The sequence below is a fragment of the Bison bison genome, unplaced genomic scaffold (genome assembly GCF_000754665.1).
Source record: "Bison bison bison isolate TAMUID 2011002044 unplaced genomic scaffold, Bison_UMD1.0 scf7180017864495, whole genome shotgun sequence".
NCBI classification, from domain to species: Eukaryota; Metazoa; Chordata; class Mammalia; order Artiodactyla; family Bovidae; genus Bison; species Bison bison.
The window spans coordinates 8,375,703-8,390,341 of NW_011495054.1; positions in this window are offsets into that span (position 1 = coordinate 8,375,703).

Below are 14,639 nucleotides of genomic sequence, written 5' to 3' on the forward strand. Positions count from 1 at the left end.
TTTCCAAGAGACCAAGTCTTGCTGCCTTTGACACTGCCAGACACCATAGCCTTTGCTTACGTTTGCTTGGCATCTCTTGGGAATAAAGCACATGCATTACTGGTCGGGGTTTGGGGGTTGAGCTGGGATGAGGCCGTCTGGTGGGACGCGACTCCCTCACCAACACTGGAACCTGGAGACACAGCCCCTCCTGTGCGATCCGGGTGCTGGGGGAGAAGCAGATGCACTCTCCCTCTGCACGTGCAGGTCTCAGGGCAGCCCCTCCTCTGGGGGGCTTGGGTTTCCTGCCCTCAGGTTTCCTCCCGGTTTGAGGGCGCTGCTCCCAGGGGTCGGGAAGTTAGAGAGGACGTCCCCCCAGCTCCCTCCACAGGCTCCCAGGTCCTCCCACAGAGCTGAGGGGGAGCACACCCTGGAGCACCTTTCTAGCCTCCACTTCTCCCCCACATCCCGAATCCTGGGGCCAGCTGCCCCCTCGAGCCCCTCCACAGCCAGCAGGAATCCTCCAGGATGCTGTGAACGACTGCGGGGCCGGCTGCACACCCCTGTCCTCACAGTCCTGCTGACCCGGTCCCCTGGGAGTGACCTGCCCCAGGACAGCGCCTCTGGGCAGTGGGGCCAGGGGTCATGGCTCTTCTCAGAAGCCCCTGCTCCCGCCAGACCGCGCCTGCTCCTGCCCCACTGCACCCCAGCCCGGCCTGCCCTGCCACCTTCCCCCAGGCAGGCCCAGGTCCCTGCCTCCCAGTCCCGTCCTTCCAAGGCTCCAGGACTAACCCTGGCCAGGACTGGGGATTTATGTGACCAACACCTGCTGAGGACAACCCCTGTTGCATCGCTTGCAGACCAAGAGAATTTGGACAAGTTAGTTTACCTTTAATTTGTGTTCATCCCCTGTAAGGGGCTAGAAAACTTACAGGGTTGTTGTGAGGACTAAGTATGTCCCAAGTAACTAAGGTTGTCGCCCCAGGCACAGGACATGTGAGTCATCCATGGAATTGGCCTCTGTTCTCTCCCAGGGGGCCCATCACACACCCCCTCATCTGTGACAAGTGCTCCCTGTGTTTGGGTGGATTGGTTCATCAGTCCATTGATTGACTGGGGAGGGTGGCAGGATACTCATAATCATGCCTCCAATGTTCCCATACGTTGGAGAACAGTATGGCTGGTGGAGGTTGTTGAGGAAAAGGACCTTGAGGCAGAGGAGGAAGGAAAGGCATGAGGGAGCCAGGAGGAAGGAAGTGTCGTGACCAGAAACCCCGTGCAAACGTGGCTGCCTGTTGGCAGCGCTGGTGACACAGACAGGGCACCTGGTCTTGGTTACAGAGTTGGAGGGCTGAAAAGGGGGCCTTAGAGATTCTAGACCCCTCATTGCAGAGGTGAAGCCATCGAAGTCCTGGGATAGATGGGGACAGAAAGGGGCCCCGAAACGGGGCTACATAATCCCGGGAGCATCAGGGCCCCGATTGCTGAACCTGACTGTGGATTTTCAGCTCTCCTTTCCTGTGCCCACCCTCCCCCCTTAACACCACTGCTGCCCTTGAGCACCAGAACACTACTTTGCTGACAGCGAAGACTCTGAATGGGTGGGCAACAGTCTGCATGTAATTTACTTATTACTCTTTTTACTTTTTCATTTTCTCTCTTTTTCGAATCCATGACGCTTTTCTAGGTAGCTCTTCCCTGTCCCCTCCCCCTTCCCTCTTTTTATTGATTCTCATCCAGGAGGACCTGGTCTTATCCAGGTACCTGAGGTCATGGGATCGTCTATAAAATATGTACAGTCTCCCCTGCAGCCCCCCTCCTCCATTTCCTTAGCATTACCCTGGCTCTTGATTCTGCCCCACCACCCACCACCCTGTCTGCATCAACTCAATCGTGCTGAGCAACCCAGACTGCCCCCCTCTCCTTGGGCAGGAGGCAGGGCTGGGAGTCAGAAAGACTGGGCCCACCCAGCTGGAGCTACCCCACTCCCACCTCCCACCCCAGTGGAGCCTGGCTTTGCCCTGCCCCCTCCCACCACCACCCACCCATGGGTATACAGTTCTGCCGTGGGTGCCTCTGACATGTGCCGTTGTCTTCTCTTGCTGTCAAGAAGCTCTCTCCTAGTCTGCTAGGATGAAGGAAAGAGATAAAGCGGAAGAGGAAATGGAAGTGGGAAACAAGCAAACTGCAGAGGGAAAGGCACATAAGGCACCTGGGCTCCACTGTCTCCTTCTTTTTGGCACTTTTAGAAGAGCCAGCAAAGCCAAGGAGCGCCCTGGGTAGCCAGTATTTCACACAAAGGAGACACAAGAGGATGGTCGAAGTCCATGCAGACAAATGAAGGGTGCCCTGAAAACATCTTCCTGGACACGACAACCCACTCCACAGAAACTTTTAAGGTTGCTGGGCCACACCCTCCAGGGGCTCCTGCATTTGGAGGGCTGTAGGTTCCTGCAAAGCCGCCCGTGCCCAACTCCAGGCTGCATTGTTCACATCATACATGTTTGGAAGAGTCTCCCAGGGTTTATTGGCTATCTTGGTAGTACGGGACCTGACTCTCCTCCTCCAAACCCCACTAATGCCAACAGGGGTCGTATCCCCCACTCAGCAGTTGAATGCTAGGTCCGCTGAAACTGGATACGATGAGATAGCATGGGATGACCCTGACCCTGCCCCCTCCTTCAGGCCTCCTGGGAAAATGATGAAGACAGAGACAGAGCCACCTGGGGTCCCTTCTCAGGCAAGCAGGGCAGCTCCTCTGGGCCAGCTTTGAACCCTGTCTGTGCTTAGTAGTCCTGGCATCAAGACTACCCCCAGGATCCACACCCAGCTTGGAGGGAGCCAGGCCCTGGGCGCCTCCCACCCCGACCCAGCCTCTGCAGAGCCCTGTGAGGGGCCCAAGTCCCCTCAAAGCACCATTTTTCAGGCTGAGCTTCGACAGATTTGTCACATGTATGTAAAAACAAAACAAAAAATTGAAGCAAACTCAATGCCATTCTCATTTGAGATAGGGTAAGGGGGCAGAATACAAATTGCTTACGTTTCTTTAATTTCCAAATTCATAAGTAAAGAAACCCATATTTCATTCTATTTTAAGTAGCAGTGTTTTTCTGTGACCTTTTCACATTGGAGAATTTAGGCCATAAACCTTATTGGTTTTTTGTCTTTTTTTACCACTGCATAATCTTTTTTAAAAATTGAAAAACAGAGGCAAGCAAGACTGGTGGGGAATGTTAAGAAAAAGATTACTGGGGAGGAAAACGTAAGTTAAGAATTAACTTTCCACTGTGTGGGTCTCCCTATGAGTCGGCTGAGTAGGGCTGGAGGGACGGGGTTATTTACCACGTCCGCCTGTGTCATCAGACCTCCTGCTCTCAGAGCGCCCAGACGGAGGGACCCAGCGTTTCCTTTCATCCTGGAGCCCCAGAGCCTCCCCGTTCCTCTGCATCGCTTACACTGTTTCATAGGACCAGTCACTTGAACACTGCCTGGCCAAACGCCCAGGTTAAATCACCCCTTCAGAACATCTCTCCACTACTAGATACCACGTTTAGTAAAGAGCAACAAACAGGGGTGCCCTGGGGATGTGACCCCTGGGGGAGCCAGGGCCCAGGTCTGACTAGCCCCCTGCGTCCCGCACACGGACCAGGGAGCCCACCCACCTCTCCACTGCATGTGTGTGGCAGGTTCTGGTGCGACACCTGCGAAGGACCCGGAGGACTCATCCTGAGACTCAGAGGGGATGGAGCTTCCAGTGTCTGGAAGCTTAAATGAGACACATGAGGTGAAGGAAGGAGGGCCACCTCCCTACGCCTCTTGAGTTAGCTGTTTAGTGAGACTTTTCTTCCCTAATACAATCTGTATGGGTTCAGCATTAGTTTTATATGTTTAATATGAAACAAAGTTGAGCTCCTGCTGGGTTTATTTTTTAAACATTTGTATGTAAAATAACACACAAGTATAGAAAAAGCACCCTCAACAAAGGGAGGGCTCAGTGGATTGCAATGGGTGCTCCACTCTGGGAACTGAAGTCACTGTCGGACTCTTTGCAACATCATGGACTGTAGCCTAACCAGGCTCCTCAGTCTATAGAATTTTCCAGGCAAGAGTACTGGAGTGGGTTGCCATTTCCTTCTCCAGGGGATCTTCCCGACCCAGGGATCGAACATGGGTCTCCCTCATTGCAGGCAGGCACTTTACTGTCTGAGCCACCAGGGAAGCTTCCCACTCTGGGAAGTAGCCGTGTTTTCCTCTGTAAAAACCCAGGTGCTTCTGACAAGCTCCTCTCACAACTTCCTACCCCTGACCTCAGACGTCCACAGCAGAAGTCCAAAGGCATTGGATTCTCCCAGCCCTCCAGCTCCCTCCACTTCTTTCCAGGTGTGCTGCCACACTAATTTTGAGCTGTGTGTAAATCATTGTGCTTGCAGTATGCACGGATAACTGATTTCATTCTTATAACCAGATAAGTTAGCGACTCCTCTTCTTCCCTTCTTCAGAGGGCTGCCAGGATTCTGGGGATATCCGGTATACTGAACTGGGTGTTGGACAGATGGGCTTATATTTCCAAGAAACCATAAAGCTCTGCACTTATGGTTTGGGTACCTTAGCAAAACCACAATGAGAAACCACACCTCACACCCATTAGAATGGCCATTACCAAGGAGACAAGAAACAATAAGCATTGACAAGAATGCAGAGGAAAGGGAACTCATGTGCACTGTTGGTAGGGTTATAAATTGGTGCAGCCACTATTGAAAACAGTATGGAAGTTCCTCAAAAAATTAAAAAATAGAGTTACCATATGACCCGGCAATTCTACTTCTGGATATACTAACTGGAAAAGACATATACACCCTCATGTTCATTGTAGCATCACTGACAAGATATGAAAGCAACCTAAGGGTCTATTGATGGGTGACAAAGACATGTGACACATATACACATATAATTCAGCCATTAAAAAAAAAAGGAATACATGAAATCTTGCCATTTGTGACAACATGGATATACCTCGAAGGCATTATGCTAAGTGAAATAAGTATGACAGAGAAATATGGTAACAGTCTCGTTTACATGTGGAATCTAAGCAAACAAAACAACAGGCTCATTGTACAGAGAACAGATTAGTGGTTGCCAGAGGTGGGCAATGGGGAGAGTTGAATAAGTATGGGTGAAGGGGGTCAGAAAATATGAACTTTTCCAGTTATAAACTAAGTAAATCATGGCCATAGAAAGCACATCATGGTGACTGTAGTTAATGATCCTGTATTGTGTATTTGAAAGTTACCTAGGAGAACAGATCTTAAAAGCTGTCATCAAAGACAGTTTTTTCCTTGTAAGCATGTCATATGATGGGTGTTAACTCGTCATTGTGGTGAGCATTTCACAATGTGTATACAGATAGTGAATGATTATGTTGTACACCCAAAAGCTAGTGTTATATATGAGTCACATTTCAGTTAAAGAGAATAAATGCTTAACAAATATTTGGGTACCTTATATAAATTGTCATCAATTAAAAAACAAGAAATGCAAAAAAAGTTTTTCCATAAAACAGACTTAAGGCCCAGGTGGCTTCCTCTGATTTCTACCAAACATTTAAGGTAGAAGTTGATGCCCATGTCCTAACACACTCTTCCAGGGAACAGATATAGAGAGAATACACCTGACACTGCCTTTATCCGACCAGGAGAACACTGTCTCACCCAGCAATAGACATTAGAGAACAAGGAAATTACAGGCCAAACTGTCCTGAATGTTGATGCCAAAATCCGAAGTTAAATATTAGCCATCTGAATCTGGAGGCATTTAGAAAGGAAGGAAGCTGGGACTTCCAGGACCACTGGGTGTGTTTGGGTGCTGCCTGGGGGAGTGAAGGGACAATGCCATCAGGTTAGAGGAATGAGCCTTCAGTGGCAGGGATGAGGAGGGCCTGGTCATCCTCAGAGACAGTCTTGGGGTGGGGTCTCCAGGCTATGGCTATGGAGGGTCCCTCTCTCCCTCTGGGAGACAGACTCCCGTGTCACTGCAGGGTCGAAGGATGGATGAGGAGTTGCAGGGGCTGGATTGTGATGAGGAAGGATGCAGGGGCTGGATTGTGATGAGGAAGGATGAGCAGGGAGGGTGAGCCCTTAGACCCAGTGCAGCCACGGACCCTCCCTGGCCAGGCCGTAAACCCAGGGTGCTCAGACAAGTGCTCGCATCGGTAGTTGCGAGACAGTGGGGCATACCAGCTTCACCCACTAAACCACCAAGCACAGTGCAGCAGGCTGCTCTCCTCATGAAGCAGCACCAGCTGCACATCCAGGGCTGAATGGAGGCCAAGCTGCTTCATTAGATACGTGCCATGTGGGGCAGTTGGCTTGGAGAGGTGGGGCTCTGAGACAAGCCGACCACTGGTCAGACCACCAGGAGGGGCTCCCTTTGAGGTGGCTGATGTGTGAAGATGCTGGGGGAAGAGGCCCACATGGGATGGGACCCCCTGATCCTTCAAGGAACTTCTTTCCAGAATATTGGACGGCTTTGGGGTCAGGGATCAACATGTCAAGGAGGGTCAAGCTGGGTCAGGCATGTGCCCTCCTGTAAGCTAAGACCTCTCTTGTCCTCAGAGCAACTGTGGGGCAGGAGGATTGAGGGGCCAAAGGGAGCAGAGTCCTGGGCTCCAGGGTCCAGGGCACCATCTAGAGGAATTAGGGGTTCGGAGACTTCTGTCCCCAGGGAACCAGCTACATTCGTGTCCCACATCCATCTGTCATCAGCTTTGAGACTCTGGGAAAGTCACTGAAAATCTAGACATTTAGTGCCATGTATATATGGATCGCAGCACCTGCCCTGAGAGATTCCCCCTCGCCCCCGCGGCTGATGTGGGGATCACAGGAGATGATAACAGACGTACACAAGTTGAAAAGCAGCACACCCATAACCTGCCCCATCCCCTGCCCCGTGGCACACAAGAGTCAGTACTTCTACATTTCTTGCTTATGTCCCAGACATCTAGCATTTGAAAACTTCTGGAGAAGGGAACGGCTACCCACTCCAGTATTCTGGCTTGGAGAATTCCATGGACTGTACAGTCCATAGGGTTGCAAAGACTCGGACATGACTGAGCATATACCCTCCTGTTTGCTAAGACCCCTCTTGTCCTTGGAGCAACCGTGGGGCAGGAGACTGGGAGGGGCTGGAAGGAATGGAGTCCTGGGCTCAGGGATCCAGGGCACCATCTAGAGGATTTAGGGGTTCAGAGATTTCTGTCCCCGGGGAACCAACTACATTCATTGTCCCACACCCATCTGTCATCAGCTTTGAGACGAGACTCCAGGGAAGTCACTTAAAATCTAGACATTTTAATGCCATGTACCATAATGTATGGATCACAGCACCTGCCATGAGCACCTGTGAAGGACCAGTCACTTTTCTTCAGGGTCTACCTGACGTTCTATATTAAGCTTCATCATGTAATACTACTAAGTGGGTCCTATTAACATTTCTGTATCACAGAACAGGGGACTGAGGACAAAGAGGTTAAGTAACCTTCCCAGGTTCACGTGGCTTCTGGTACGATTTGAACCCAGACCAGCAGGCACCAGCCCCCACGCTCCCAGTCACTGTGCTGTGAGCCCTTTCCATTAATATATTATCTCACTAAACAAAGTCACGTCCCCATGCAGTCAGCCTGCTGGCTGTCTTAAGTGCACACTACACTGCAACGTCCCTCTCCCCAAGCCCAGCTTTGATTCAGTTGACCTCCCTACACAACTGGTGATCAAAGAAAGCAGAAGTGGGGCCTGGGAATGGACTGACACTTCTCCGTCGTCTTCTCCCAGCAATGTGGCAATAGTTTCTCTCAATGTTTGTTGTTTTCTATGATCATGACTCGGGTAACAAGAAGAAAAGGAAGAGTATAAGGAATTCAAACGCAGAAAGCAGATGAATACCATGTGTGGTCAAGATGACCTGTTGGCCACTCCCAGAAGTGGTTCAGACACCTCAGGATCCCCATCTGGCCACACAGCAGGGTAGGGGTGCACATGTACCACCCCCACTAACCACTCCATTGAAGGTACTGTGGAAATAACACCAGTGGCTGTTTATACAGCAGAGCCTGGATCCAGGTAGAGGGAGCATTGGGTACCACTGGGCTTGGTGCTCACTCAGAACCAGTTCAACTGCTGCCTGCCCTCAACCAGGCCTTAGTCCAGGCTGCTCAAATGACTGGTCAGATTCTAGTCAGTGTTCCCCTGGAGGCCTGTTAGACTTCATCTGTTAAGGCCACCAAGGCACCAGCTCAGGAGACCTTTTCCCAGCTAATGAATATTCATTCCTCATTCAGAGTTGTCAGTTAAGATGAAGCTAATTCCTTGCTAATCTGTCCTATGGATGTTTGGTTTGAAATGTACTGGGTTCTAAGCTATTCGGGAGTTATGCTGATTACTGACTATTCAGAGTATTTGGTAGAGCACCAGGAAAGCGTTTATAGGATGAAGATGCTGGGGGAAGAGAGAGGCAGATTGAACATCCCCGATGATCAGAGGGGCCCTTTGATTGGGACAAAGTGTGTAATTTGGGGTCAGAGTTTAAATGTCGAGTCAGGAGACTGGGTCAGATATGTACCACTTTCCTGTCTCAGGCACCTCTTCCGGGTCATCAGCTGTCTCCCTACAGCAACCTTGGAGCAGGCGCAGGAGGGCGTGGGAGAGGAGTGAGAGGAACTCTGGGGTCAGTGGTCCAGGGCACGAGCTGGCGGTCTCAGGTGTTCAGGGATCTGTGCCCCAAGGTGGCCAGTACGTTCCTGTGTAGGATTCATTACTCATCAGTGTTACATCAAGTCACTTAATCTCTCAATTTCAGTGCCCTGCATCATGTGGGTTACAGCCCCTTTGCTGCCCACCCCACAGTGCGATGTAGAGTTCACAGGAGATAACAGACTTTCCCCATGAGCTGTAAAGTACCAAACCCATGTGAAGGCTGAAAACTAACCTCTCCTGACTCATAGTCATTCCTCTCTGGAGGAACCACTGCTGTGTTTCTTATTCTTTCGGGCTAGTAATATTTGAATACTTCTGTAGCACTTAGTGATAATTTTTCTTCAGGCTTTACTGTATTCACTTAAAATTAGTCTCATAATAGCAGTAAGTAGACCCTACTACGGAGAAGGCAATGGCACCCCACTCCAGTACTCTTGCCTGGAAAATCCCATGGACGGAGGAGCCTGGTGGGCTGCAATCCATGGGGTCACTACGAGTCAGACACGACTGAGCGACTTCCCTTTCACTTTTCACTTTCATGAATTGGAGAAGGAAATGGCAACCCACTCCAGTGTTCTTGCCTGGAGAATCTCACGGATGGGGGAGCCTGGTGGGCTGCCATCTATGGGGTCACACAGAGTCCGGCACGACTGAAGTGACTTAGCAGCAGCAGCAGCAGCAGACCCTACTAACACTTTCCTATCACAGAACAAGAAATGAGAACAAGAGGGTCCACATAACCTTCCCAGGTTCACGCGACGCCTGGTATTTGAACCCAGACCATCAGTCACCAGTTCCCACATCCTCAGTCACCGTGCTGTGCACCCTTTCTATATTATCTCATCCGAATAAAGTCATGTTCCAGTGCAATGGGTGCTGGATATTTTTAGTGTATTAATTGTACACCACATTGCAACATTCCTCTCCCCAGCCCCAGCTTTGATTCAGCTGACTCCCCTAGGCAGCTGGCGATCAAGGGGAACAGAAGTGGGGCCTGGGAATGAATTGATATTTCCCCATGGTCTTCTCCCAGGAATATGTCAATAGTTCTGCTTTGAACGTATTTTCCAGTATTGTGGCCCTGTTAACCAAAAGAAAAGGACCACAAGGGATTCAGACACCGGACGCACAAGAATATCATGTGCAGCCAAGATGGTCTGCTCACCATTCCCAGCCGTGGTTCAGATACATCAGAATTCACTTCTGGCCAAACCACAGGTAGGGGCACATGTGTGCCACCCCCACTAACCACTCCATTGAAGGTGCTGTGGAAATAACACCAGTGAGTAGATTCAGGAGGAAAGGCTGTGGTTTATACAGCAGAGCCTGGATCTGGGAGAGCGAGGACTGGGCAGAGATGGTGCCCACTCAGAACCAGTTCAGCCACTGCCTGCCCCCAACCAGGCCTTAGTCCAGGCTACTCCAACCATTGGTCAGGTTTTAGTCAGTGAGGCACTGGGGCCCACAGACTTCATTCAGTAAGCCCCCAAAACACCACCAGCCCAGGAGATCCCGTTCCCAGCTAGTGAGTAGCCACTGCTCCTCATCCAGGTTAGGTCAGTTGAAGATGATGTGAATTCTCTGTGCAACTGTCATGTGGGCAGTTGGTTTAGAATGTCCTGGGTTCTGAGCCAATTAGAGTCAAGCAGGCTACTGGTCATTCAGGGTGGTCACCTGACCACCAGGAAGTCTCATTGCAAAGCAGCAGTGGATAGAATCATGTGCTGAGGGGGAGGGGAGGGGGCAAGATGCATGTTCTGATCTCCCAGTCCATCAGGGGGTCTTAATTTGGGGGAAAGGCAGTGTATTTGGGCTCAGGGATTGAGTCAGGAGTTGGGCTGAGATTTGAGCCATTCTCTTGGGCCAGGCACCTCTGGGTACCAGCTGTCTCCCTGCAGCATCCTTAGGCAGGAGGATGTGGGAAGGGAGTGAGGAGAGCTCTTGGTTTGTGTATCCAGGGCACAATCTCATGTCCAGGGGTTCAGGGATCTCCATCCCCAGGGAATCATCTCCCTGTCTTGCTTCAGACCCATCACTCATGAGTGTTGTGACTCTGGGCAAGTTACTCAATCTATGTAAATTTCAGTCTCCTGAACCGTAAAATATGGGTCACAGCCCCTACTCTGCCCTCCCCACAATGTTGATCCCAAGAAATAACAGATTCTCACCACTACTGACAGCTGAGTATTGACATTTCCAACTATTATCATTAAGGAGTCTCTTGTCAGTTTGCTCCATGTATTTTGGAGCTATCTTGTTCGGTGCAAAAAATGTAACTGTTTCCTCCTTGAAAAATGGACCCTTTGTCACTATAAAATGTCCTTATTTGTCTCTAGAAAAAATTGTCACAAACTTTGTTTTACATAGTAAAGCCAGTCAGATTTTCTTTTGGTTAATATCTGCTTGGTACACATTTTCTCATCCTTTGCTCTCAGTCCCTTTGTATCTTGAATTTAAAGCTCAGCTCTAGATAGCACATAGTAAGATCAGAGCTGTTTATCCATTCTGCCAGGGTCTGCCTATTAATTGAACTATGCAAACCACACACGTTTTGTTTAATCACTAATCACGTAGCATTGGAATCTGTTATTTTGCCATCTGTTTTCTGTACGAGTTACATCTTTTTGTTCTCCTATTCCTCCATCACTGCTTTCTTCTGTGGTTATTTTCTAGTGGGCCAATTTAATTCCCATGGTGTTTCTTTTACTATAGAGTCTGGATTATAGCCTTAGCGGTTTCCCTGGGGACAATTAACATCTTAATTTATAAAATTCTTATTTGGATTAACACCAAATTAATTTCAGTGATTCACAGAGTCTTGACTCATCTGTGGATCTGTTCCATTACCCTCCTGTATGCTGTTATTGTTATATTCATTATCCACTTTATACTTTTTGTGTTCAGGAACATAGATTTACAATATTCTTGTAGTGTCCTTTTTAACCAGATAGAATAAAATAGTACATGGTTTATATGGACTTCCCTCATAGCTCAGTTGGTAGAGAATCCACCTGCAATGCAGGAGACCCCGGTTCGATTCCTGGGGCAGGAGGATCCCCTGGAAAAGGGATAGGCTACCCACTCCAATATTCTTGTTCCCTTGTGGCTCAGCTGGTAAAAATCGCCTGCAATGCGAGAGACCTGGGTTCTATCCCTGGATTGGGAAGATCCCCCGGAGAAGGGAAAAGCTACCCACTCCAGTATTCTGCCCTGAAGAATTCCACGGACTGTATATGTATAGTCCATGGGGTTGCAAAGAGTCGGAAACTGCCAGGGTCCAGCCCTAGCAGGATCCAGGGATACCCTCAGGATGGACAGCATCGGCGAGAGAGAAAGTAAAGGAGAGAAAAAGAGGCTGATATTCCTTGGTTTACACAGAAAGCCAATAAAGCCCCTGCTATGGGACTTGCTCTGTTCACGGAGGCCACAGGCTCCCTCTCAATGGAGTGAAGACACAGAGCGCCTTCTCTCTGGAGTGGAGACGCAGAGCGCCTCCTCGATTGGGTCTTAGAAGCCCGGGCAAAAAAGTGAACTCAGAGAGCCTCTGTGCTCCAGGGAATCAGCCTGAAAGAAAGGAGAGAGAGAGAAAGAAAGAATGACACGGGGAGACCCAGCTTAGGTGGAATGGGTCTGCAGATTTATTTTCAAAAGGGGCTTTTATACCCTGAGTTACACATTTCCAGAAGTGAAAGATACAAAGTCATGCAGAGTCAACTCAACATTCCATCAGTTTTACCTTTATCAAAACCAGGACATTTTTTGCATAGCTTTTCATAAACAAGGGTCTTATGTTATGTACATCATCTTCTGGCCCTGTGGCCTGTTAACATTTTGTAACTCTTTCTTGATAAAGGTTGGTCAACCAGAAAACCTGCTTTCCCTTTATCTTTCCAGTCTGCAGTCCCCCCTCAGGAAACAGAGCTACATTCTTATGGAGCAAAGGTGCAGTGGGTTACAACAAAGAAAGAACTTATTAACTGAAGAGTCTTATGTTGCTAATGCCAAGGCTACTGCTTGTTTTTCTTGCATACCAACTATACTAGCTAATGCACTCTCAGGCGCACATTGGATAAAGGACAAGGAAACTCAGTAGCAAACATTGGCTCAACTATGCAGTATTATTCTAATAAAGCTTTTTTATCGCTCAAAGGTTATGCTTGGGGTGTTGTAACAATCATGCGTGTTAGTTGCAAGAGTGTGGATAAACCTGCCGAGCAAGCTAAAATAGTAACAGAGGGGTTAGAATTAAAATGCTCCTTTCAAGCCCAGGAGACTTATTAACTAGAGCCTTAAGTTGATTTTCTTCAGAGAAAGGTGGTCGGGGATAGCCCCCTGTTAATGTCAGAAGAGTTGGTGAAAGGCATAATATAGTAGACAGTAGACAGACTTTGGTTTCGGAGTCGAGGCTGGAGGAGGTCCAGGGAGTCCCTTGAGTCCTGATCTGCCTTGCCTGTCAGGTCTCCTCCGCATGACCTTGTCATGGGTGGGATCTCCTGTGCTGGCTCCCGGCAGGAAACGACTAAGTGACTTTCCCTTTCACTTTATCTGTTTATCCTACATACATCTTACGTACTTACATTTACACTGTTCTCTTTTCAGCATAAAGGACTCCACATTTCTTATACGTAGCAAAGGATTCTCTCAGGTTTTATTCATTGGTAATGTCTTAATGTCTCCAGTACTGAAGGGCATTTCTACTAGAGAATTCTCGGTTGACATGCAGTGACTTTTAGCAGTTGTTTTTTGTTTGTCTTGTTTTTCTGACTGCACGACATGTGACTTACTGGATCTCGGTTTCCCAACCAGGGATTGAACCCCAGGCCCTTGGCCAGTGAAAGTGCAAGTCCTAACCGTTGGACTGCCAGAGAATTCCTTCTTTCAATGCTTTTAATACACCATCCCACCGATTCTAATAAAAATCGGCCCTTACACTTAGTGGGAGGTTTTCACACGATCTGCCACTTCTTTGTTGTTGCTTTCATGACTCTGTCTTTGGCCTTGAATCATTTTATTATGATGCAAGCTTACTCATCGTATGACGGCTTCCCTCATAGCTCAGTTGGTAAAGAATCCACCTGCAATGCAGAGGACCCCAGTTGAATTCCTGGGTTGGGAACATCTGCTGGAGAAGGGATAGGCTACCCACTCCAGTATTCTTGGGCTTCCCCTGTGGCTCAGCTGGTAAAGAATTCGCTTGCAATGCAGGAGACCTGGGTTCGATTTCTGTGTTGGGAAGATTCCCTGGAAAAGGGAAAGGCTACCTACTCCAGTATTCTGGCCTGGAGAATTCCTGTATATACAGTCCATGGGGTCACAAAGAGTTGGACACAACTAAGCAAGTTTCACTTTCATTTTGGGCTTCCCTGACCACTCAGTCATAAAGAATTTGCCTGGAGTACAGGAGACCCAGGTTCAGTCCCTGGGTTGGGAAGATTCCCTGGAGAAGGAGAAGGAAATGGCCACCCACACCAGTATTCTTGCTTGGAAAATCCTATGGACCGAGGAAGAGGAGCCTGGCGGGCTACAGTCCATGAGGTCACAAGAGTTGGATACGAGTTAGTGACTAAACCACCAAGCTTATTCAACTTGATGTTTATCAAACTTCCTGAATATTGTGATTGTGTTTTCCATTAAATTTGGTGAGATTTTGGCTAGGACTTCACATGGCCTCCCTTTCTCTCTCTTGTGTCTTTTTGGAACTCTCTTTATGCATGTGATAGTACGCAGGTCTAATTAGGCTCTGTTCATTTATCTTCCCTATCCCCCTGCCTTTTTTCTTTAAAAAAAAAAAAAAACACTTCATCATACGGAACTCAGTTATCCTGATGTCTTCAAATTTGCTGATTCTGTCTTTGTCCTATTGAAATCTGTTCAGCCCTATTTTGGGTTTGTGTCCCCACCCCAAGTTAGGTA